This window comes from Nyctibius grandis, chromosome 5 (genome assembly GCF_013368605.1).
Source record: "Nyctibius grandis isolate bNycGra1 chromosome 5, bNycGra1.pri, whole genome shotgun sequence".
NCBI lineage: Eukaryota > Metazoa > Chordata > Aves > Nyctibiiformes > Nyctibiidae > Nyctibius > Nyctibius grandis.
The window spans coordinates 45,903,266-45,930,276 of record NC_090662.1 but is presented as its reverse complement, the minus strand read 5'-3'; positions in this window follow the sequence as shown (position 1 = coordinate 45,930,276).

The following is a 27,011-nucleotide window of genomic DNA, read 5'->3' as shown; positions in this document are numbered from 1 at the left end:
CTCCTACAGCTTGTTTCAAAAAATACTTCCTAAAGCTAGAGGCTAACAATACAGAGCTCGTGTTTTGTAATATTGAAGGCATCTAAAAAGAAGGAACAAAATATTCAATTTTCAAAGATCTTTTTCTGTAGTCACGTAATTTTAACAAAGGAAGTCACTAAATATGTTTTCTTTTAACCACAGTGCATTATTAGGAAGAGCTACTTTTCCTCTTTCCATACCTCTGAACAGCAGGTAATTTCCTTTCCTTATAGCAATGCTGTTCACATGCAACAAGAATAAATATAAAATTTTACCGAATTCCCTCTGTTCTGGATGCAGATCCATTTTGAATTAAATGAGAAGATATAGTTCCCCTAACTATAACACCATGTGAACCAGATGCAACAGCTCAGAAACAGCACTGTGAAACCCTCAAGTAATAAAAATTTGTTTGATTGGGCAGAACAATGACCTCACATTTCCCTTCTTTTGCTGCCAGGCAAGAGCAGGTATGCGAGCACTCAGCTGTGACAAACAGCACCTAAGGTAACAGCAACAACTTATTTACGTGTCAATGTAGAAAATAACCCTCAGTTTTTAAATCCTCAGAAATAAATAAAAAAATAATACCTGGTTTGGATAAATTAGGTGCAGAAGCTAAGTAATTAACCGTCCACAATGTGGATTCACAATCCATGTTAAAAAAGGCTAGTTGCAACCTTTTTATACTTCAAATTGCAGCAGCGAGTTACAAGATGAGACAAAAAGTATGGGTTGTAAGATGAAGCCGCAAGCCATGCCTGACGCCATTAGGTGCAGCAAGGCCACCTGCACTGATGGCAGTGCCACCAGCTCCTGAGGAAGCTACAGAGACAACCTGTTGGATCCCTGCGGCTCTCCTGAAAGCTCTCTCACAACATCTCCATAATTTGCTGAGGGGAGGAACTGTACATTATGGTATAGATATACACCATAGACACTGCTATTAATGAAGACATTATAAATTTGTAAGCTGCCACATTCATATCAACATCGCAAGACACAGGCCAAAAGCACTCTGGGAAAGCAGGGGCCTAGCCAGGTGTGACCCCCGGGCAGCCTAGGCCCACCGTACCTAAGCGGGGCTGTGGCGGCAGCGATGGCCCCACCGACCCCCAGGGATCATTGGGGGCGAGGAGGGAAGGCAGCAGGGCCAGAGCCTGCCTGGGCAGTCAGGCCTGCCCTGAGCTCCCAGCCCTGCTAAACAGCCTGCTTCACCTTGTGCCCCATGTCAGTTTGCCAAGCCCTATTCTTTGGCTACTGCTTTAGGAGACACAGTTTTTGAGGACCAACTCGGAGCTTGAAGTGTACAGGGTGGAGGAGAGGCGTGACTGCCACTACCCCGCGCAGGAAGGATGAGCAACGGGATAATGCACATCGCTGGCAAAATGGCCTCTTCCCCTCCGCACCACCACCAGCCACCTGAAGACTTCTGCAGCAAAATATAAAGGGTCAGTATTGAAGTACGCCTGACAACAGGAGAAGAGAATGAGAGGTGACATTTCCCCCTGAAAGTCTTTCTGCAAGACATGGGAGCAACGGTGGGGGCGGGGAATCATCCTTTTCTCTCTCTGTTTCTGTTCCCTTCAGCTGCCCACGGACAGCCTCCTAGCCACCACGTCTGCTCCCATTTCATCTCTCCTTTCTGCATGCTGTTTATTTACCTCCCGCTTGTTTGTTGGTTTGTTTTTCTGACACAATGATAAAACCCAGATTTAGGTTTCCAGCTTTGACTGCAATTTTCCTCCCATTGTGAGCATCCTGCTAAGGGCTCTCCTGCTGGAACTGGATTTTCCTCCTCTCCCTGGCTGCAGGGAGGCAGGCACTCACTCTGCATTCCCATAGTCCCAAGGAGCAGCAAGAGGAATTAATTTCATTCACACTGTCAAGTCCTAATTTCTATCCCATTAATGAAATCACAGAAAAGTCACACCTTACTGTGGTGGCTTGGTGATTGTAACAGTAATGAAAATCCCTACTTTTGAAATGATGCAGAACAACACTAAATTAATACCTGAATTGACCAAAATTCAAAAAGAACTTTTTTTGTTTTTAAAGGAACCTATCCTTGTGATATTCAATATCTGACTCATTTAAATTGGAAACAAAAATAAGGGAATGTGAAATAAAGGAAAAATAGCATTCATTCCCAATACAAACATTTCCTCAGATGGAAGTGTTTCAGACTATTTACATTCATATGCTGACTAATTACATCCAAACTACAGCAAATGTTACCTTTAAGTGGTTTTTGTGTGTTTGTTTTGTTCTTTTGGGTTTTGTTGGTTTTGTGTTGTGGTTTGTTTCTTTTTTTTAAATCATAAACAATCCCTGCTTTTAACTTTGTTTACTTACTTTTCTAGTGGTTAGGCACTCAACCCAACATAGGCTACAAAGCTAACTGAGGCATACCCAGTGCTGGTTGAGCTTTATCATTTCCTTACCATGAGGAACTAAAGAACAATACAACATTTATAGTAATTGACATTCAGGGATATTTGGTGGCCCTGGCAAATGCCACAAAAAAAGTAGCTAATAATGATTGTTCACTTTGACCATATTAGAACCTGTAACAATACTGCATTCAAAACCAAAAATGTCGACAAATGTTGCAGTCACATGGGTTTAGCTTACAACATGTGGACCAAACGTTTGCTACATAAACATTTTTAATTCCATATAAATCAAATTAATCATGTGCTGACAGGATTATCTGTTAATTTCCCATTTTTGTTTGTTACTTTTTTTTCCCTAAGTGTTTAAAATTGCTGTCTTAAGAAGCCTGGCATTTAATTACAGGAAATAAAAGCAATATAATTGAAAAAATGAATTATACATAACAAAATACTAGACTCTCAACCCCAAAAGGCTGAAAACAGGCAAGCATTTCTAGTATGAATTACAAGGCACAAAAAAAATTTTGATTTCTGCCAATATATTTAATTTTGGTAGCTGCAACTGTTATTAAAACAAAAATGTGCAATAACAGGTGTTCTTGTAGAAACACATTTTACCTGCAGACATTTGTGTGCCTCACAGTGCTTAAAGTGGATGCATTGGATGGGCATACACATGCTTTGTGACCTGCCCCAACTCACTTGCGCTTACTTCTGCAAAGGCACTGAAGAGCTAAGGCAGATCATCTGCCAATAAAATCCAGACCCTCAATAGACTTTTCTACAATAAGAAGGAAACGGGCTTATGAAAAGTAATTCTGCTGCCCAATATGGAAAAGTAAGGTATGTTATAAATTTTCTTCAGCAAGTTACGCAGCTAGTAATGGAGACTCCCAAGAAACGAGGTAAATAAAGGAGAGACCATTAGAACTATCCAGTAACTACTCACTGAAATTCCCCAAAGGTAAATATTGCTGTAGAATTGTCAGCTATCAGTGTTAAGAGTGAACTTAGGCCCAAAGGAGAGCTGCAAGTTCTTTAAAATTCAAATATTTACCAAAAAAACTTTTCAGGATGAACTTACCTTGAACAGAGTCACCTTTATCTTATGCTATCAACAATAAACACCTGTAGGTATTTCCAGAGCACAGCAATATGCTTGGAAATGTAACTTCAATCATCTTTTGAATGGATAAATAATCTTTTACTGTCCCTTAACTCTCTTGTCATAGGTTAAAATAAATCATGAAGATAATCCATGTATCCATTTATCTTTAAAAATGCCACTTTTTAAAGGCAATGCTGGTTTCTCAACTAAAGCACATAGTGCTTGTATTGATGTATCATCACGTCCTTTGAAAAAAAAAAAAAAAGGGTCTCAGATTAAGCCTTCAGTGTTTTCTACTTCAGCAGTAGAAATAGTGACTAGAACTCAGATTTCTATATTAAGAGGGTTCTGATGAACCTGCGGTCCCAGGTTGAAATTGGGGGAGGGGGAGGGTGTTTGTTTGGTGGGGGGCGTTTTGTTTTGTTTTAAATAAAACCAGAAGACCAGGGAAAAGGGAGAAAGTCAAACAAATTTTAAATCCCTGAAAGTGTGGACCACATGTATATTTAATAATTTAATTTAAAGAGAGTTCCTATTTATTTGAAGATAAAACATAGTTCAATACATCACTCTATAAAGATATAATAACCAGTGGCTGCTGAATCCCTTTTTTTCTTTTTCCTCCATTTAGCTTCAAACTTTGATATAATAGATTACTATTCATTTAATTAAAATGTCTAGGCTATTTCTGTGATAAGTAATCCTTTTTGTAGGATTTCAATGGTGAGCATCTGTGCTGTAAGTGATAGATCTATGTGCATTATCTCTCTTTCAATATTACAAAGGGAATATTTAAAATTATAGTAAGTCTGTATTAATGTTTGAATTGAAAACCCAAGCAACAAAAATTACACAGGTGAATTGTTTGTTACCACAGTCACCTGGTCCGATAGTTCAGTCCATTACCACTTCCACTGCACAAGATGCAGAAGTACACTGTATTGCAATTCCCTGTTAAGATCTCTCACACAGATTTTGAATATTTTGCAATCAAGTGTGCAGCAGGAATATCTTGCATTTGAAAGACACTGATCACAAAACATATTTTTTTTCATTAAAGAAAATTTTCTCCTTAATTGATCTTCTATAGTTTATATGAAACCTAAGAAATGGAAACTTGTGTCCCTGAAACATCTGCATTGCTTTAAAATTTGAAGTCGATATGTAGTCCAGTGAGCCATTAAGTCACAAATGTAGTTGAACCTTATTCACTATATATAACTGCATCCAGATCATATTTGTTCTGCCCATTTACATTTCTTTCCAGTTATCTTTAATTCTGAAAACAGACATTTTATCAAGGGTTGAGGAACTCACCTTTACCCCACATCAGACATCACAATTCTTCCTGACAGAGGTAAAGAAAACAGGTAATGTTATTTGTCACTGATCACAGTCAATAGATTATTGAATGCCTCAGGAATTTTTCTGAAGCTTTTTCAATGCTCTGTAACTGTTTAGCAGTGAAAGAATGATGCCACAGCCAAAAAACGTAACAATGTCAAAAGGGAAAACAAGCCTGAATATAATGTTTGACAACTAAAGTCCACGGCAACTTCTAAACAGACTGTGCGAGACATCTCGTGCAATGAAGAAGGGAAATATCCAGTCACATCTCTTGCTGAGTTCTATCACACTCCCAGTCTGGAGTGGAGATGGGCAAAGATCACCCTGAAGTGTCTCATCTCCAGCCCAGGGCAGCGGAGGAGTTTCCATTTAGAGGAAGATATATCATTAATAACTACTCAAAGAAAACTAACTTGTTTGTGTATAATTCCTCTAACATCAATTCCACTCACTACACAGTTTTGGAAAAGAAAAAGATTAGTCCAAAGAGCATGTGAGTATGGAAGTTCACAGTTGTGCTGACCGAAACAGCATTAGCTGTTCCTAATCAGCTCCTTGGCATATCCTGTAAGTTTCACATCTTGTTTTGATAAAGACAAAACTTGTCCGTTTCCTCATTTTAAGTAACCCTTAATACATCTTTCACCTTTCTGTCAATAGCATGAAAAGTACTCCTGTGATGATAATATACTTATTTCTGAATAAGCATGCCCAACAAAACTATTGAAGACCTATTATGTCCTATTCAGGAAGCATAAATCAGTCCAAAGTAAGTGACCCTTCAGAAATAAAAAAAAAGAACCATTTTTTTAAAATTCAGATTTACATTATAAAGTAAGGTGATTGGTTACAAATGTGACACATCAAGAATCCTGAAGAGTTAATTCAAATACTTCTTCAGTCTAGCAGTCAGACTTAAAATGGTGAAGCTGAACATGATTTTCCACACCAAGCAGCTTTTCCTCCCCTGGCTCATTATTTAATGCATTAGTATATGACATGGGTAGGCACTGAAAGGTGACTTACAGGCATTGATTAAATCACAATGGTTTTACAAAATTCAAGATGAGGCAATGAGCATGTAAGAAGTAGTCTCTTGGGAAATAAAAAACACAGGAGGCATCCTTTTCTTTGGGCATCTTTAAGATTTAGTTGGTTTTCATCTGATGGCAGTGGGCAAAGTCTAAATTGCAGCAGCAGGTTACAAGAAAAACACTAAGAGCATTACATGTCAAAGTATTCAGTTTCTTCTCTGCCTTCATGTGAAAGAGAGCTACAATGTGGAGTGGCAGAGTATTGCAAGATCTGATGCTAGTACGTGGGCCTTTTACTGCCTCATAGCCAAAAATGAAAAATGTGAACAATTACAGTTAGTTCCTTCTAATGAATATAAACTAATCGTTAAGAGATGAAGGCCATCTTCTACTGAGTAACACATATAATTTGAAATTAATAGCCTATCCTATGCCCCCATTTCACATTGGACAGACAGTATTAACCAAGATTCATATAATTCAAAGCTGTGAAAGGTGAGATCAGGTCCCCTAGTCTGGCTTACTGTATAATGGCCCATATAACATGTGTCACCACAGTTGATCTGGGACTGAAACCAAGAACTTGTGACAGACTAACACAGATCTTTGAAAAATGTATCCAGTCTTGATCCAACCAAGATACACGGACACAGATGTTCATTTCAGTTCCATGGTTTACTTCACTGACAAGGGCAAAATTTAAATAAAATGCAGAAGTCATAAGAATTCAGTCCTTAGGCAGTGAAAAGAAATCTAAGAAACTGTTCGGGAAACTATTCTCCTGAAACAAATGCATTTTTCATGAAGCAAAATGAGAAGATGGTATTTGCTATGAGAAACCTTGGGCTGTCTTGCCCTTATCCTCAGAATACACAAAGCAGCAGATGCATTTAACCAACAGCATCATCAGCTTCAAGCTGGAGCAACAACTGGAGTAAAAATGCTATGGGACATTTCTAAGGGGACTCTGGTTTCTCTGTCTTGGAAGAGCTCAGCTCTGCAGCATAAGCAGACATTTTCATTTCCGATCACTATATCTGACTTACTCTTTTTCATATCTTAGGTATTGTAGGAAGCAATAATCATCATGAACAATGCCTACCCACACTCAAATTATTAATTGCAATCATATATTAATTTTCCAATATTGCTTCAAATAAAGTGTGAATACATTTTGCATTAATCTATGTCTGAAAAATAGCTTATGAATAATTCATTCAATGATAACTCCTTCAATCAGAGAATGATTTAAATACATTTTACTAGTGTTGGACTAACAGTTCATTATTGCTTCACTGAATTCCATGTTAAAAAAATGCCGGAATTGCTCTGAACTCTGCTATTATTAGCAACTAAAATTATTCTTGCACCAGAATTTCCTATACTGGCTGCATGAAAATTCCCTACCGCAATCCAAATATATATATAAATATAAATAAATATGTACCTCTAGGGAAGAATGGGAGGTCTCTTGACAGATTTAGGGATGCAAATTCAGTGGAAGAGAGATGCATCCCAAATCCATTTTCATCCAAACAAACCCCAAGCTTTTGTACGCACATCTTCTGATTGTGGTTTTGAAAGTTTACCCCTTGGAGCATACCTGGAAGCAGCTGAAAATGGTAAGTGCTCCAAATCCATTTCGTGTAATCACAACTGTAACCTCCCTGCCTCTGTCCTCCAGGAATGATTCTGAGGCACACACTATGTGAGGAAAACTGAAACCAAATTGATTATTCATTTGTGTTATCATCATCCCCGCCTGGATTAAATGAGAGGCTTCTATTACATGGCAGACTTTTGCTTCACTAAATCCTTTTTTTTTTTTTAAACTTCGTTTTTTCAGATTCATTTTTATCCTTCTTTTCCCCTCTTGTGCAAGCCTTATTGTCTTCCTTTTCAGCTGCAATTATCACTTTTCAATACTAATCCTTTCCCAAGCAGCCTAGATTTTCACCCCTTTGTACTGAACCAGATTCCTCACCATTTGATCCAGTAACTGGCTTATTTTACACTCTAATCTCTCATTTGCCACCTCTGCATACAACCTGGATCTTTCCCTACCTAAACAAACCATTTCCTACTCTCATTACCTCTTCCTTTGTACTTCTCACCTCAGCCTCTCTAGTGAATAGGATTACCAATTCCTTTTCTGTCCAATAAACCTTGTTCTTTTCTTGTTTTAACTCTAATCTTATTTTCTCAAAATATATTTCAAGCCTTTTTTTTCCCTATTTAATTCATATTTAATGCTCAGACTTTAGCTGAGCACTTTGAGCTGTTGCTTTGTATGGTGTAACAAAGAAAATCAATGATAATCAAAAAGCGTACCAAAATACACAAACCAAAAGCGTAGAAGATTTGTTCCAAAGGGTTGTATGCACATGTATAGTGTAGTTAAGCTATACTACCTCCCTGTTAAGTTCTGAGGAACCTCCATCTGTAGCAGTGCACAAAATAGAAACTGGCTTCCTTCCTACGGGGCTGTATACAGCATAGAGAGAAGGAGGGGAGTTTTAATGCCTCACGTTGAGTTAAAATTACCAGCTATTTGTAAGGGTAGAATCATTTTTGTTTCACAGCCAATCACATTTGGATTAGACAGCCAGCATCACCAGACACAGACAGTCTGAGTCTTACCACAACCAAGCATATTAAACTCCAAAGACAACTTAATGTGTTCCTTTGGACTTCGCTGATATTTCTCCCTAAATATAGCTTCTGTTTGAATGAAAAACAGAAAAAAAAGATGCAAAGAGAGAACACAGAGAACAGTTTAACCAGACAAAGAAGTATTTCTTTATTTAATTTTAATAAAGATTTTATACATAGATATCTTTTATAGAGACAGAAGAGCTTTGTCCACTTCCCCAGCACCAATGGCTTGAATTAGACAGCAAAAGATTCTCCACCTTCAGGCACAGAGCCATGGGCAGGCGACACCAGGGCATTCACATGCCAGATCTCATGTCTGGGCAAACAGTTCACAGGGCATCATTTTTGCCTTCATGAGCTGGAGGCCACAGGGGGCTGCAGCAAGCTACACGTTCCCAACATGACCCTCACCGAGACAGAGCCGGCGTGTGGAACTGGGCTCCTGTGCCCCGAGAGCTGGCATGAGAGCCGGCTTTTCCACTCCAGCTCCTTCACAGACAGTCCCTTTGTGAGTGACAGAGCTGACACATGCTCAGTTTCCTCAAGAATACTGTCAGTGTTTCCCTATATGTTTATACCCCAAATATTTCTAGTTTACACAAGGTATAAATAGGCATGGTGGTAGAAGGACTCTGGTTCATTTCCAGGTTTGTGACATCTGGCTCGGTTTATACCACCGAACAGATATTTCTTCAAAGACAAGTCTTTAAAAATGAACAATCCAATATACACTGTACTTGGATTACATTCTTTCAGAACATCTGCAGTGATACAAACACACTGAAAGCAGAACAGATTGCAAGGATTTAAACCTGCATTAGTGTTAGTTTTATCCTTTTACAGTTTCATGCAAAAAGCTATGAATAACCAAAACCATTGGGGTAAAAGAGGTTAATGGGATTGATTTGCCAGACTACATGCATTTCCATAATGTTGAAGTGATAGATTTTTTTCCCCTCAGAAATTTAAGGATTACTATCAGATGTCTAGGGGGCAAGCACCAAGGAATACAAGCGTGTGAACCCTTATCAGACTATTCTTAATGTGCAGTATTGCTCGAAATAATGTAATTAGTATAGTATTATGGATTTCTCAAATAAATTATGTTAATTATATTATAATTTCAAAATTATAGTTAAATATTCAATTATAAGAAACACAAAGGAGATTCAACAATTACATGGCATGTCTTTCTCATGGTGAATATGTTTGAAACTAACATAGCAGCTCATTAAAACCAGCTGATTTTATGGAACTACATATGACAGTTTTATTATGCACTTCCATTGACATTAAAGTCAAAATCAATATGGAGACACTTCCATCCCGCTCACTTAAGCTGATGTGCTTTGTTAAACCAATGTAACTGTGTTCAAATGTATGAAAATGGGGAAATCCTCTTCCTTTTGCGCCACTTTTTACCCAGCTTTTACCCACGGAGCTCATTTACAGTGCAGTTCCACAAATATTTCTACCATGACAGTGAACAAATGGCAAATTTCTGTGCAGGAGTGGCCCAGGGCAAGCAGGCACTTCTTAAAATGGCTTCATCATCAAAACCAGAGTCTCCTGCAGTACCTAACCTGCCTACTTCAGTGTTCAGGGAAATCCCTAAAATATGCTCTGAAACATGTTTATCCAAATATTGCTTGATTGCTAGGAACTACTTGGGTCCTAAGCACATATGGTAAGCTGTTTCAGAATAAACAGGCATTATGCATACAGTTTGATTTAGACTGGGAAAAAACCCTTGCTTTCCCACTTTTAAATAAAAGGAGTCCAAGTAAGCTGCAAGTGGTTGAAAGTTTATCCTATTAATTTCTACCCCCCATCTCTAATATATTATAAATAAGCATGTTACTACATGTTATTGAAAATATATTAAGCAGAATGAAAGGAAAATGAAGCTTATTTAGATTAAAAAAAAACACATTAGGGCATTATCACTTACTAAATTTCTCTTTTATATGCTAGGAGAAATTTGGTATAAAAAGTAGAAGGAGTGAACATAAGCATTTAGTTTTGGGCTAGTTTCTTGCCAGTTTAACTAACTTTTTGAAAGTCAAAGTATTGTATTTAAGAAATCCCCAAAGCCTCAGTTGAAACAGAATTTGAAACATAAGTCAGCTCTGAAAATAAGGAAAAATTGAAATTAGTAATGAAATCTTTGTTTACTTTGGGTAAGGTCATCTACAAACACTGCAGATTTCACTCACTCAGACATCTTTTTCTGCAAATTCTGAAAGTTTCTATTCAACGTTTTTAAGCAGAGGTTACATTCCACTTAAATACAGGTGAATTCTATGTACAAGATAAAGCAAAACATGAAAATAATCTAATTTATATGGCCTAATTTAATGAAACAGCCTTTAAAACCCAACAATTTAGGCACTTCCTGATAGGTAAGCCATCAGTCATTTTAGACTCCTGTATTGCCACTATATGATCTTAAAGATCAAGTCCTCCTCATACCCATTATTATCATTGCCAAGAAAAGCACCACAGTTAGTAATATTATCATCAAATTAACATTATATTGTATGCAAAGATAAGATCACAATCTTCTTGGGGAAGGAATAAAGCCACACATTTGTACCCACTATGAGAACATAAGCTCTTCAGGACTCTCAAATTAGAGAACCTGCAGTTAGATCTGGCTACGTTATCCAGCATCACCAGCCTCTTCCAGTACTCCTTTGAAAACAAGATTTCAACTTGAGAGACTACAAACAGCACTGACTGTAAGTTCAGCACAGTTCAAGCAGTTGCTGCTCTCACAGTACCTTGTTAAATTGACTGCCAAATATATTATTTCATCTCATCTTAAGTGACCTTGAAACAAACTGCCACAAATTCTCCCCACAGGAGACAAATTTGAATATTGTGCAAAGACCTGGCAAGCATTTTCACACTGCATGCAATACTGGCCTCTGCCTTTCAGCAGCTGGGTATCATGCCCTCAGCTGACATATCCCATAGCTAAGCTACGCCCGTACTCTCACATTTTGCACGGTGCTTTGCGTGCCTGAGGAGGTATCCTATAGCTTTGTTCACAGACATCGGGGTTTTTTTTTTCCCCTGGTCAGATCAGCTATAGTAGAACTTGTCAGACATTTTGAGGTTAACAAGAAATTAAGCATACTGGAGAACAAATTGATATGACCTGTCTTAATACTATGAAGTGGGTGCTTTTGAGCGTTAAGCTAGGGTAAAATCCAACATCTAATCAACAGCTCCAGGAGTAACTAGCCTCCAAACCTGCTGTGAAACTGCTTGGAGAAAGCTAGAGAAGACCTTGACAAAGCCCTTGTAAGAGCCAGGCCATCAACCAGAAAAAGGGAAATCCATTTGTTGGAGCTGTCCAGGAAGTGAAAGACAAGAGAGTTCCCCTTTCCAGGTTCACAGGAAATGTAATTATTTTTTCTCCCACTCTGTCTTTTCCATACAGTTTTTGCTGAGCTTCCTTATCTCTCATGTGAGTGACACACTTGAAGAGGAAGTTAGAAGAATTGTCCCTTCCCCAAGTTCACCACTCTGTTTTATTTATACACTTGGAAATGAAGTCAGGTAACAGAAGCAAAATCTTTACAGGGAAGGTTATTTAACAAGTCTGTTGTCAGGCCTTATCAGGTCATTTTGTTCTGTCACTTCATGTTTATTATTCGTTCCTAATGGACCCTGGTCTCCAGATGATAGGAACATTTGCTAGTCAACACATGAAAGTAAGTCAATCACAACGAATCATTTCCCAGGACTGACCTTCTCAGAGCTGCTCTCCATCCCCAATACTTTTGCAAGTCAAATATAATGCTGTGTTAGTGGTAACTCAGTTAGCTAACACCTGCTAATATTATGTGTTCTGGATTGTAAGTTTTCCTTAAAGCAAAAAGAAATACCCAGGCACTAAAAATAAAAATAAATAAATAAGGGAAAGGCTCACTAAACACCCCTGAGTAGGAAACAAGAACTTCCAAGCACAGTCTTCTTCACAGAGTTGCCTAGCAATATTCACTAAATCATTTGGTGGTACTTGGTATTGTCCACACTCCATTAATTTACAGCAGGGGGTAGGGGGAATTCACTGTTCAGCAGTGATTTAAAAGCTGGGTGCAGAGAAGGTCAGGAAAGGGTGTTATCTTCACCCAGTGAAGGTACACCCCCCTCTCCCAGTTCTTTCCAGGTATGATACCTGCAAATACCTTGGTGTCTTGTGGATGAATGAGATCATGCACACGGCCTGTGAAGTCATCTAATTTTACCTCTGGCAACAGAAGGCTGCTATGGTTCAGGTTCATACTCCGCACCAACTATGTTGTTGCCCAGGTGATGATAAGGCTCAGTACTCTCAGCCTTGGGCCAGTGCAGGTTGGGAACCTGATGAACTAGGTCTCACAGAAATATGCGTATTCTCTACTTAACAAATACAAGTGCTAAAAACGGTACCAGACATTTCTTATTCTAAGGCTGAGAGCTTTCCACAGCTACTTGCCTGGCCCTAGCCTACTAGGCATCAAGGAGAGGGCACACCTTGTACCCTCCTTTCATCCTCATTGCTCTCTACAGGAGTGTACTATTCACAGCAAGAGAATATCAGGCCAAGAAGGACAGCTGCACTCTTCTGCCTTATGTACTCTCTTCCTGCCTCTTCGGATAGTGATATCTGGGAATAGCTCAACAGCTTGTTGACAAACTAGATCAAGAGTGGCCAGCCTGTCTCTAGCTCAATACATACAAGCATTCAACCCGCTCCACCTCAGCCCGCATCTCAGAGATGTTAAATCTCTGCATTTTAAAGCAACACAGACACGCACTTGAAATAAATACCCAGCTAGCAGTCCACAACGTTTTCAGGTCTGCCTTGCCTTTCTAACCAGGAAGATAATACAGGGGTTTGTATCCACTGCACAAAGTGCCATATTTAGACAATGCATTTTTTATCTGCTGCTAGCTTTATTACATGCAAGCACAAAATGCATTTTCAGACAGTAAACATTATCTACAGTCCTTCTCTTAGCTACACTTTTGTTATCCCATGGAATGAATGGTTATACAGTTTTTCAACAAAGTTAGAACTGGCAGATCCCAATCTAGTCTGAAGCCACTGAAATAAGGTATCTAGAGAAAAATACAGTTTATGCTAACGTTTTTCTCCTGCATAACAACTTGAATAAGGCCATTTCATCTGAACAGAGCACATAATCATCCCTCAAACAAGGCAGGTATATGTTGTATCACCATATTTTCATTAAAAAAAACCCAACCACTAAACAAGACACACTAGCAAAACCAGATTTTCTGTAGGCAGAAGAAGGGTGGAAGGTGACAAAAGTTACTGCTCTCTGAAGAAAACTGGAGCACAGAAATGCTTAATCAGTCTTAGTTAAGTTTGAAAAGGAAAATGCAATTGTTGGACTGCATTTTTCATCTACTTTCTAATTCCCATGAAAGTCAGTTGGACTCTTTCCACAAACTTCACAGAGAGCTGGATCAAAGTTTTTCCACCATAACGATAGTCTTCTCATTCATCCCAGTTCACTAGGACATTTGTGCAAGGACATGTCATAAGGAAGGGTGAAGGAATATTTGGCCGAGATGTGCATTTTCCCCCTCAGGAATGCAATTTCTGAAGACTAAGGCAACTACGCTTCAGCCGTTATTGGTACATCTGCTATATCTTCTGTTAAAAACAAAAACCTCCCACTTTACTCCTAGAAAGGTGCTAAACAGCTGTGAAGTACCTTAATCAAGTTTCTACAATTTTACATTACTGCTGGCAAGCAAAGAAAACAAGCTAGTACAATAACTAGTGACACAGAAGATGAAGTATTACATTACTTTGCTCATTATATTACCACAACTATCCCTATGCCACTTGCAACAGCAATTATGGCTTCACCTCCCTCCTTATCTCTTACCCTCTCTCACACCCACACCCCGCTCTGAAGGGGATGGTCATTTCCTGGGTTATAAAATGTCAACCTAGATAACTTCCGTATGTTTCGGTGGAGCTTAGTGAAAGATAGATCGATATAACATAAGAGAGTAAGAGGACAGCGTGGAGACAGGACAAAGCCGCAGACTTTTATTCTGTCCCTTTTTCGTACTCCAGAAACATATATGGGACAGAAAGTCATCTCACTCCATGTGCCTACAAAAGCCCTGATGGGTCTGTCACTGTTAGCATCAAGTAGAGCTGCCTTCAGCCACCCCATGCTGTGTGAGAGCTAAACAAAGCCCTCTTTGTCCTGTGTTTAGGTTGGGATACCTTCCCAAACCACTTGTATTTAGTAAATTTCCCCTAGACCTGAAAACTTGACCCAAATACTTGCATTTCTATTCTATCTCAATAAAACCAAAAAGGAAAAACTATGAATATGTAAGCCCTGTTTGGTCTTTATACAAGCTGAATAAGTTCTTAGAGAGACTGATTTTTTTTTTTCCATGTGACTATTACCATACCATACTTTTAAGCAATAGAATTACATACAGATGGCATGTTCTTCATTGCAGCTGAATCTGATCTCTGTTGTGATATTTTAATAACAAGGTAAAAACAGCATGCACACAATAGCAGGCTGAGCAGAGTTTAAAAATAAGTCTTCTCTTCAAAAGTAATAATAGCAGCACATTCTCTTCTCTGCTGCTGCTTTAGGTAATGACTTTATTTGGGTACCAACTGTCAGATTCACGGAAACATTCTGAAGAGCGAGAATGTTGAAATACTTTCTATAACAGCGATCACAACAGCCATGAAGATGACAGCAAATGACTTTTCAAGAGAAGCGCAAGAGAGAAAAAGGCATTTCATAAATGTTCATCCCATATTACCTGCAAAACTCGCCCCTCCGAGGTAAAGATTTCTATCCATTTGAATTTAACTTTCATTACTTATGTGTATATATATATAAATTTATATACAAATTTTCTCCTTTTTTAAGGTATCACTGGAATATTAAAGTGGGCTCAGACTCTGAACTATAGCTATGGTTCTTTTCACTCGTTTGTTAATGGAGTTTCAAAGATGACAATGGTCAAAGTATCATGTTGTATGCATTTATCTTTTATTTCGCAACAGTAATAAACTTCAGTACTTTTAAAAAATTGCTCAAAAATATTACTAAGGAAACACGCTAAAGTAGTTTGAGAAATACACTATTACAACAGTGCCATTGTCATTAAAAACTATTATATTTTAACATAAACTCAGCATGACTTTTAAAAGTATAAAAGTGTTTCCACTCTTCAGACACATCCTGTCAGAAAACACATTGGAACTAGCTGATAAAATTATTTCTCTAGACACAAAGGGATTTATTTAGAGAATCCAGTAAGAGATTTTTACCAGTCCCTCACAGATATTTACTCCCCCTCCCCCTTCTTTCCTTTCCCCAGACCACAGGGATCACTGAAAGGGTTCTCATTAGAGCTTCCCACTGTCACAGGAAGCTTTACATGCCTCCTTCAAATTGAAGATGTTCACACTTTTAACCTAATTCCCCACGAATCTCATTATGGTTTCATATACATACGAGGTGGCAATGGATTTTGCCCAGTATACACTAAAGCACAGCTAACTTCACACACAATAAGGACACTTTAATACATGTTACGTATTAAATATAGTTATTACCAACTTGTTTGATGCCTTCCATTTATAAACAATTTCAGGGCTATTTATTTTCTGATTCATAGATTTCACTTGCACAGCAAGGCTCACACTCAAGTAGTATAGAAGAAAAACGCAATCTGAACTCAGCCAGTGTCATGAGGGATGAGCAATATTTACAACACAATGTAATGTCCTGATGATGCACAGTAATAGCCAATCTCTGCTTACATACGTAGTGTACATTATCACCTCAATGAGAAAAGAAATGCATAAAAGAACCACCCCCATGAAACCTTGAAAAATCCCCTTTTTCACAAGCCCAAATTTTGAAAGTATAAGCAGAAGGAAAACAAATACTTTTTTTTTTGATAGAGAGCAATCTCCTTTTTAACAACTCTTACATCACACAAAATCATAATGAACTACACAGATAATTTGCTAGGAAAACCAGCTAGAACAGGCTTTTCAGACACAATCACAAAGCAGTTATGTAAAATCCTTAGAAGTATGAAAATTATGCTTCAGTAATATGAAAATGTAAAGGCTCTGACAGTAATAGAAGAACCCATAAAAGAACAATTTTTTTTCCAGAGAGACTAATATGCTCCTATGCTTAATTTTGGCAACAGCAGCCTTTCCCTTCCAACAAACACTGTACAAGTGAGAAGCCAAATGACCATGACCAGCGAGAAAAAAACTAAGGATTGTCAAGGTCCCATTAAAATTTCTGAAAAATAAGGGAAAGCAGCAGTCTCACATTTTCAAAATTCCCTTCGTAGGTTCTCACCAGGTTGTTTGGTCTCCAGCCCTAGCCCTGCCTGCCATTACTTTAGAGGACCCATTAGGGTCCAGCCATCACCTCTGCTTCTGGGACCCAGCCCATCTTTCATAAGATTTTCATGAGACTTTTTCCCCATCTGAGATATGTGTAAATGGATTCACATTTGAATAATTCAGAGGAAAATTAAAATAATGCTTCCCAAAGATTAAGATCTCCATCCCAATTTCTTGGTGATCCAAGGCATATGCCAAATCATTTCATCTTGTAACTCTGTAGTGAGGTGTCACTTACAACTCCTATTCCATGAGAATAAGTTTTTTGTTTTTATGTTAAACAAGTTAAGATGAATTACAACAAATTTTTTTTTGCTCTGCAGAAAAAGTTTTTTGGTTTGGCTTTTTTTTTTTTAGGATAATCCTTACTATATTTCTTCTTCCTTTTAAATGTCACCATAAAGAAAGGAACCAGATTTTTATTACAGCAAAAAAGGCAAAGCTTTTCATTTTCTATCAATCAGATGCATCTAGTTTGAATAAGCACGTTCCTTTATAGAACATCAACCAGAATGAATAATTATTCCCCTCTCATTTGACAAAACTAAAATTGTTGGCTGGCTTATATATGAGATTTTTCAGTATAGGGACATAAATATCCCGTGTTTCCTTTACATCCAAGCGAGAAATCTCTTTGCTCTTTTGTTTCACTCTGTCTGGGAGAGCTAAATTCTATTTATATACAGGAATAAAACTGTTCTTCATTTCCCACCCAAAGGTCTCCTCTTGACAAATCTCCATTACAGCTTTTCTTCTGAAAAAATGGATGCCTTTTATCTTTTCTTTTCCTTTCCCATGTTCCCAAGTATCAGTCTTTATATAACATCATGTATTTTCACTCAACTATATTCCATTAACCATCTCATCAGAGAAGCTGAGAGAGCTGGGTCTGTTTAGCCTGGAGAAGAGAAGACGTGGAAGGAGATCTTATCAATGCTTACAAATACTTTAAGGGCAGGTGTCAAGAGGATGGGGCCAGACTCTTCTCAGTGGTGCCCAGTGACAGGACAAGGGGCAACAGGCACAAACTGAAACATGGGAAGTTCCATCCGAAAATGAGGAAAAACTTCTTTACTTTGAGGGTGACAGAACACTGGAACAGGCTGACCAGGGAGGTTGTAGAGTCTCCTTCTCTGGAGATATTCAAAATCCACCTGAACACAACCCTGTGCAACATGATCTAGGGGAACCTGCTTTGGCAGGGGGTTGGACTAGATGATCTCAAGAGGTCCCTTCCAACCCTTAACATTCTGTGATTCAGTGAAAATATTTTTGTTCCTAAATCAAGGCAGAGAGCTGACTGACCACTACTACACAGAAGACAGCAAAGGAGCTGTAGGAGCTTCCGCACATCTGTAACATGCACTTCTCTAGTCCTTCCCATACCATTAAAAAAAAAAAAAAAAAAAAAAAAAAGATGAAATTCACAAAAACGCTCAGTGTTGACCTACCTGTGTTCACAGCAAAGCCTGTGGATCCTGCAGTGGCTTTACTGGAGCAGCCAACCTCACAAGGAGCATTTTCAAAGGCTCCCTTAAAATTTCTGACTACTAGCATCATTGTTAATAAAACCGCACAGAGATTTGTCATCGCTGTGACCCACAAGTATCAAGATTGACAGAATGGACTCTCATCTCGTATGATAGTAGTTAGGTCCTCAGTAATTTCCCCAGTGTTTATTCACACAAAGAAAATTTATTCCTGCAACCTTTGCTACTTAAAAGTAAGCAGAATAATTGGAGGTATTATTCTATAATTGAAACCCACAGCATGATTATTGGCTGCTCAACTCCAGAGATTTTTACCTTTAATCCACACCTCATAAAATCTGTAATGAACATTACAATTAAATACACCAGGAAAAAAAAAAAATAATATGGTGCTGCTTAAGAAGGCCAGTAATGTTATTCAGTACTGTCAGTGCCATAAACAGAATGCACAAGAGAATAATCTGATAATAATGAATTCATGACTGGCATTCATGTTTTTGAACATCCTTTCAATGAACATTTTGTGTAAAAAAAAAAAACAAACCAGACTTACCAATTCTTATTTCAAGATATATTTATGTGCTCATTCCTGTATTTGCTTTTGCTAGATTCTCTTCTCTATTTTCTTTTTTTTTTCCCCTCCCTTTTTCTTCAAAGAGGTTTTTGCTTTATCTCTGCATAGCAAGGCACATCTGGTTCAGCTACTTGGCAAGTTCACAGGGTAGACCTTTATACAGATTCAAACTACCCCTTGTAAAAAAGGAAGAGTGGTATATTACAGACAAAGTTCTCTACAAAAAGCCACAAGAATTTCAATAGTCTGATCTAGCTCAGTATCTCCAAAGCTCCCTGCCTAAAATTTAAATTTGCAGGAAATAAGGACATGGATAGTAGCCAGCTGATGTATATTGTTACAGTTATGTGCTAAAATCTGGATTCATTTTCCAGATCTGATACCAGTTTCCTCTGTGATTTTCCACAAGCCTCCATTTCTATCTTCAGGTCTGTACTCTTAAGATATCATTATTCCCCTGCATCCTGCAGAGATTCCAGATAAGCTTTCTGAAGGGCTATGCTATGACAGAGAGAGGAACAATATTAAAAAAAAAAAGTATGAAAAAAAAGTCCAAAACAAGGGTTACCATAAACAAAGAGTAGGTTTCTTGAAGTTGTGGATATGATACTAAAGCTGTCAGAGAGGTCTGCAAGGAAAAGACAAAACAACAACAACAACAACAAGTATCTGAATCATAGCATCTGAAGTGACCAGAAAACACTTGATCGTCTCTTCATTTTCAGACCACAAGCTTCCACACTTTATATACAAAATCGAACATGGTCTACTCTGGACAGGAGCAAACTTTTAAAGAAATCTAATATGCAGCAGGAGGCTTTACATTTGAAGACTGAATATTAATTGATTTAAAAAGATTGTCTCTGAGACCAAATTTTAACGGCAGCACATATGCAAGTTAGAAAGTTCAAAGTCACTTTCAAGCGCAAAGTCACCTTAAAGCGCACCTGTAAATCAAAGCTTGAAGAGACACAGATAAGAACATGACTCCAGATCTCTGCAAAGCGCAATACACTCGTGTTTGTTAATAAAACAAAATAACCCTTGCATATCAATGACAGCTGGGCTTTCTGTTTGATTGCTCTTGTCTTTAAGATGAAGGATATTAGCATTTCCCCTCTGTTTTTAGAGAACAGGACCATTGCCTGCAACTAGAAGTGGTAAGGCTAACAATACCTAACAGCAGAGTACTGCATTTAAGTGGTGCTAAATATTCACTGTTTTTCTGATGCCTTGAAATCTAAATTAATTCTTAAGAAAATTACTTCCACCATCTGCATAGGATAAAACTAATCTTACCCCACAACTGTTTTTAAATCTTAAAATATGAAATCAAATTCAAAGAGAAAATAAATAGGAAAGTGTGAAAATACTCAATTGAAGTTTAAATTCTTAACAGCAAAAAAGACCATCTCTGCAATAGTCCAGTGCGTGCACTTCGCATTTTTCTTCAAGCTTAATTATAAGTAACTTCATTATACTTAACATTTTTTCCCCTCAACACCAGAGCTATGAATCTTGCCAATGATTTTGGCACTGTTTTCACTATCAGTTCATTTGAAGTCACATTTGCACCTGGCTTCTGATTGCTAGTACCCATTTACAAGTTTAAATCAATGAAACCTATTAGCATGTTCTCTGTGATGCACTTTAATTTTTACAGTAATGTATTATTAATGTAATCATCTCAACAAGCCTTATATAGTGTAAAGAGGAAAACTTGGAAGGATTCAAGCTACAGAAATTTAATAAGCTAAGAAGTTATTGTACTGTATATTACTTTAATATTAAAAGGTAAATAATTTGATGAATATTCACAGCAACTTATATAATTGACTCACTCTAGGAGAAACATGAGTAAAGCTGACAGAAAATTAGCAAAAAAAGCAACTGACAAAATTTGAACCCAATGCAATCTACGTCAATAGATTGTTCTATGTGAATATATCATCATGTTTATTGTTATGGGCTTTCTATGCTGAAATAAAAGTAGTCCTCCTCCAAAGCCAAGCACGTACAGTGTATATATTAGATACTCAAGTTGTTGTGTTACCTGTATTTGACAAACGATAATTACTTTTTCCAGAAAAAGATAAGGCTGGTTGCTGATGAAATGCCCGTGACGGATTAAGTGCTTAAGCAAAAACAAGGAAGTAATTTTTAATTTAAAAAAAAATTTCCAAAAGGCAGGAAACTGAGTACTGAGCGCCACTCAAACCATAGTGATGGAATCCCACAAATCAGTATTTGAAATTTTGCTCAGTGCTAAGGATTTGGTCCAAGACTTTGTGTCTTTAAAAGTAAGCTCATTGCAATAATTTCTTTGCCAGAATTTGAGACAATCTTCTATTTCTTCTTAGCCTATTAAAATATGCTTCTGTTGAAATCAGCCAACTGAAAACCAAATTTCATTACTTTTTCTTCTTATTTGCTTATGGGTGCATCTTCCAACTATTACAGACCCTCAGTTCTTCCCATTATGCTGAATAGATGGTTTTCTGACTATATCCCTTATCTAGCCTGTGTTCAACTAATGATCACCTTTAAGTAATCTCATTTTAAATAAAGGTCAAAATTTGATGTTCTCTAGGATAAGCAGGGCTGCAGAAAATGAAACTAAAGCATGTGATATACTAATGTTCCAGGCCCCAAATCATTCTTAAGCTGGGCTTTCACCATTAGAATTAATTAACTTTAGAGTTTTATATGCTATTGATGGTTAAACTTTGTGTTAATTGGCTTCAGTTCAACAAGCGGGACCTCTTTGGAAATGTCAGTTTATGAAATAGTTGTTTATCGTACCACTGGAGCAATAAGAAGGGCACAACATCTGATACCTGTAGCACAGAAAGCAAATGCTATTTCATGCTTCACGGCATCAACTAATCATAGCAGAGGCTGTGACAGATCCTCTCATAGGCTGCATCACATCCCTGGACCAGTATATTGTAGGAGATGTTGCCCTCACTCTAGGTCAGTACCAGAGCACATAGTCCTGGCAACTTAAAAAACACATGCTTAGAGGTGACAGTGTGCTCAACTCAGCTCAAACCTGTGCATAAGAGCTCTGCAACGGGACTCAAATGGGATTGTTAAGGACCCAGGGCAGCAATCCTGATGGCTCCCATCCTACAGGCCAGCTCACACTTCCTTTGCTCCTAAGCAAGGCTGAAGAGCTGCAGTTTGGCATGTTGGGGCCGATAGGAAAAGATCTACCCCTCCAGAGAGTCTGAGGACCCCTCACCTTTCTTCACAGGCACCAGGAAACAAGCATGGTCAGCATCAGGCAACACAATGCTTATAGAGAAACCAATGTTCAAAAAAAATATATCTTAGTCAATCTCAAACTGTAGCTACACCCAAAATTATAGAAAGCTCACCTCACAGGAGCTCTGAATACAAAATTCCTTCCATGAATAAGATAAAGCACGTTGTGATCAATACAAGCACATGCTGTTTTCTGTCAGCTTGAAGGGCAGGCTGAGCCATGTGAGACAAGTCCTGTGCAACCTCTAGCTCATGCTATCCAGCACATCCATGGAACACGGAAGCCCGTATTTTTAGAAAAGCATATAAATATTCATACTTCTTGGAAGTCAGACGTGGCATACATTACCCAGTGCTGCCAACCCTGTTTTTAACTAAATTCCAGGATCTGTGATGGGTTTTAGCGCATCGCATAGACACTCAGAAAACTACAGAGATGGAAGAGAAAGCTCCTACATCATCTTGTAGCCTATAAACACGTTTGTCAACATGTGTTAATCACCAGACATGCCACATGTAATGGCTGAAGAAGAGTTCATCAAAATTCACAGCCTGCATTGTTTGAGAGGCAAAATCCAATAGCAGATGTTCACAGAATACAGATCAGTGCAAGTATAAGGCAATCCAACACCCCCTGCCAGCTTCAAATAGCCTTCAACTTAGTGAGACCTCTGAGACTAGGGTTACATTTGAATCAGTGTGTCAGTATCTGCTGTAAACTTCTGTTAGTATGTCTAAACCTGCTTGAAGCTGTTTATGCTTCTGGTCTGCTCACCATTCTGGGGTAACTAATTACACAAGCATTGGTGCATAAAAGTTCAGAATAAAAATCACAGATTTTGGTTCAACAGCCTAGCTTTGAGTCTCATATGATTTTCAGATCCTTGCAACAGATAAATCTAAACTAACAGACAGAGATTTAGACCATGCAAATATATAGATTAAAATATAATCATAAAAAAAAGGAAAAAAGAAAAGAACAAAAAATTACCTCTCCTTCTACACTCACTGAATTGCAAGGTCAATAAATCATTGAGCGGACGTTTACATAGCTAAGTACAACTCGAAGTCACAATCATGCAAAATATATTATATGCACGTGGAACATCTGAAAGTCTGGCTCATTCACAGCAGCTCACATGGCTAGAAAAACACTGAAACTAATCATGGATCCAGTATTGCCTCAGTGGCAAACAACAGGATTTTTTCATTATTTTATGCAATACCTATCCAGCCTCACTCACCCTTCTAACCCTTTTTCCTTTGTTTTGATTTATTCAAGAACATATTATCAGAGGAGGCCACAAAGGTTAGATGTTATTTCAAAGCAGGAGGTAGAAAAAGGAGCCTAATATTATCCCTCGCAATCCTCCAATACTCAATACATATCTGATTTACTGTTTGAATCAGAATGTGCACAGGAATATTATTAGCCATCCTTGCTGCTCAGTGCAACTTTATGTGCACAAAGCACCTTCTACTAGAAGGATGGAGAGGACTTGTGCCTGAGCGTTCAAAATCAGCACTAAGAATTTAATTTTTTTTTCCCTCTCTTAGATGCATGTGGAAGCATATTGGAAAGTTGTAACTGCAGGGAAGAAAGGCAAATTAAAAAAGTTCATGGAGAGGGGACAGGGAATATTGGAACTAGGGAGAAGAGGTGATCATCTTCACAAGGAGAGAGAAGGTAGGAAGAGGGAGGAAGAACAAGAACATTTTAAAATGTTTGAGAAAAAGAAAGATGTGGTTAAGAAGGTGGTGAAGGGAAAGAAGGATTAAAAGTCACTGGAGAATGTGAAACGAGAATGCAATGCAGAATACTTTTTTAAAATATTTTAAAAAGTAGCAATGAAGAAATGGAAAGGAAAAAAGAGAATGAATGCGAGAGCACCAAGCACTGAAAGACAGAAGAAAGGACAAGGTGCGAAAAAGTATAGGGTGAGATAATTGGAAACTGTCACAAAAATTCACAACTGGCCCATGCCGACCAAGGAGAGAGGTTAGGATACAAAGTACAGAATTACAAGAGTAAATATTTATTCATGTGCATGAGGTGTCCCAGCCAAATTGGGGCACCTCGATTATGGTTTTACATAGGGTTCTTATACCCTTCAAATGCTCCGGTACAACACGGTTTGACTAATCACTAGCACCCACACTGTTGATAACTAATCATAGTAAAACTTTGCAAAGCAACCATATTTCTGCAGCACGCTTGATACTTGTCTATTGATCCAGATGTCCCTGGAGTCAGTCTTGCTACAGTTACTTATCTATGATGCCAGACAATGTTGGGAGGGTTTCAAAGACCTGTTAGCAGGGCTAGGATGCTGGTGTTATCTTGGTTCACAGAATCACAGAATCACAGAATGTTAGGGATTGGAAGGGACCTCGAAAGATCATCTAGTCCAATCCCCCTGCCGGAGCAGGATTGCCTAGACCATATCACACAGGAACGCGTCCAGGCGGGTTTTGAATGTCTCCACAGAAGGAGACTCCACAACCTCTCTGGGCAGCCTGTTCCAGCGTTCCGTCACCCTCACCGTAAAGAAGTTTTTCCTCATATTTATGCGGAACCTCCTGTGTTCCAGCTTGCACCCATTGCCCCTTGTCCTGTCAAGGGATGTCACTGAGAAGAGCCTGGCTCCATCCTCATGACACTTGCCCTTTACATATTTATAAACATTAATGAGGTCTCCCCTCAGTCTCCTCTTCTCTAAGCTAAAGAGACCCAGTTCCCTCAGCATCTCCTCATAAGGGAGATGTTCCACTCCCTTAATCATCTTCGTGGCTCTGCGCTGGACTCTCTCTAGCAGTTCCCTGTCCTTCTTGAACTGAGGGGCCCAGAACTGGACACAATATTCCAGATGCGGCCTCACCAGGGCAGAGTAGAGGGGGAGGAGAACCTCTCTTGACCTGCTAACCACACCCCTTCTAATACACCCCACGATGCCATTGGCCTTCTTGGCCACAAAGGCACACTGCTGGCTTATGGACATCCTGTTGTCCACTAGGACCCCCAGGTCCCTTTCCCCTACACTGCTCTCCAACAGGTTTGTCCCCAACTTGTACTGGTACATGGGGTTGTTCTTGCCCAGATGCAGGACTCTACACTTGCCCTTGTTATATTTCATTAAGTTTCTCCCCGCCCAACTCTCCAGCCTGTCTAGGTCCCTCTGAATGGCTGTGCAGCCTTCCAGTGCGTCAGCCACTCCTCCCAGTTTTGTGTCATCAGCGAACTTGCTGACAGGGCACTCTATTCCCTCAGCCAAGTCATTAATGAATATATTGAATAGCACTGGTCCCAGTACCGACCCTTGAGGGACTCCGCTAGACACAGACCTCCAACTGGACTCTGTCCCATTGACCACTACTCTCTGGCTTCTTTCCTTCAGCCAGTTCACAATCCACCTCACTACCCGATCATCCAGACCACACTTCCTCAGTTTAGCTTCGAGGATGCTGTGGGAGACCGTGTCAAACGCTTTACTGAAATCAAGATAGACCACATCCACAGCTTTACCATCATCTATCCACCGGGTTACGTCCTCATAAAAGGCTATCAAGTTGGTTAAGCATGACTTCCCCTTGGTGAAGCCATGTTGAGTGCCCCTAATGATCCCCCTATCCTTGATGTGCCTAGAGACAGCACCGAGAACAAGTTGTTCCACCACCTTTCCGGGGATGGAGGTGAGGCTGACCGGTCTATAGTTACCCGGGTCCTCCTTCTTGGTTATCCATTATCCTTCACAGGCAGCTCTAAGCTTCCACAAAGCAAAGCCCTTATTTCAAAGGCTGGGCTGTCTTTTAGTTTGTTTTACTTAAGCATGAACAATACCAGAGTCTCCAGTAAAATTCTACTACTTCATTACATTACAAACAAAGTTAATACACTTTATAGTAAAGATTGATTGATATAACAGGGAAGGGAATTTTCATAACACACAAAAAAAATAAACATTCTTTATCTATTGCATTTTTTACAAATCAAACACAAAGCATCCACTTCTGATTCATGGTAAAACTTCTAACTGGCCCTAAAGGGCAAATATTTAAAAGTTCAAAGAAGGAAAACTCCTTTTTTTCTATACCACTGATTCCTGACTATTCTCTGATCCCATCAGCCATTTACTAATCAGTGAACCAGTCAGAAGGTATTTCCCAGGTGAATTGTTATTGTCTGTGTATTCTGGGCACAACACACATTTTCTATTTGTATTATTTCTTTAGATTTATAGGAGATGGCAGCCATTCCAGAGGGGCCTTTTCTATGCTCTAGAATACTTTGCAACAGCCAATTTCACAATTTTATCAATATCACTGCAATAAACAGAGAATTGCTCAGTGCTCACTAAACACTTAATTCTATAATGGTCTACAGACCAAATAAAACACCGGAGGAACATAAATACTCTCATACCCTTTCCGGTAATTTTAGAGAGGCTTTCACAAAAAAGCTCAATAACTGCCTGCTCTTGTTCACCATTACAAAAGTACTCTCATCTTTGCTAATGCTATCATAAACAGGCTAGATACTGCCCCTTTTAACCAAACCCTAAATCATTTATAGCTTTCAAATTGTAAAAAACAACAAGGATCTTAAACATTCAGGTTGCCAGCACAGCTCCCCAAGCTGCTGCTCTCAGCAAACTTTGCTTGAAACCACTGGGAACCCG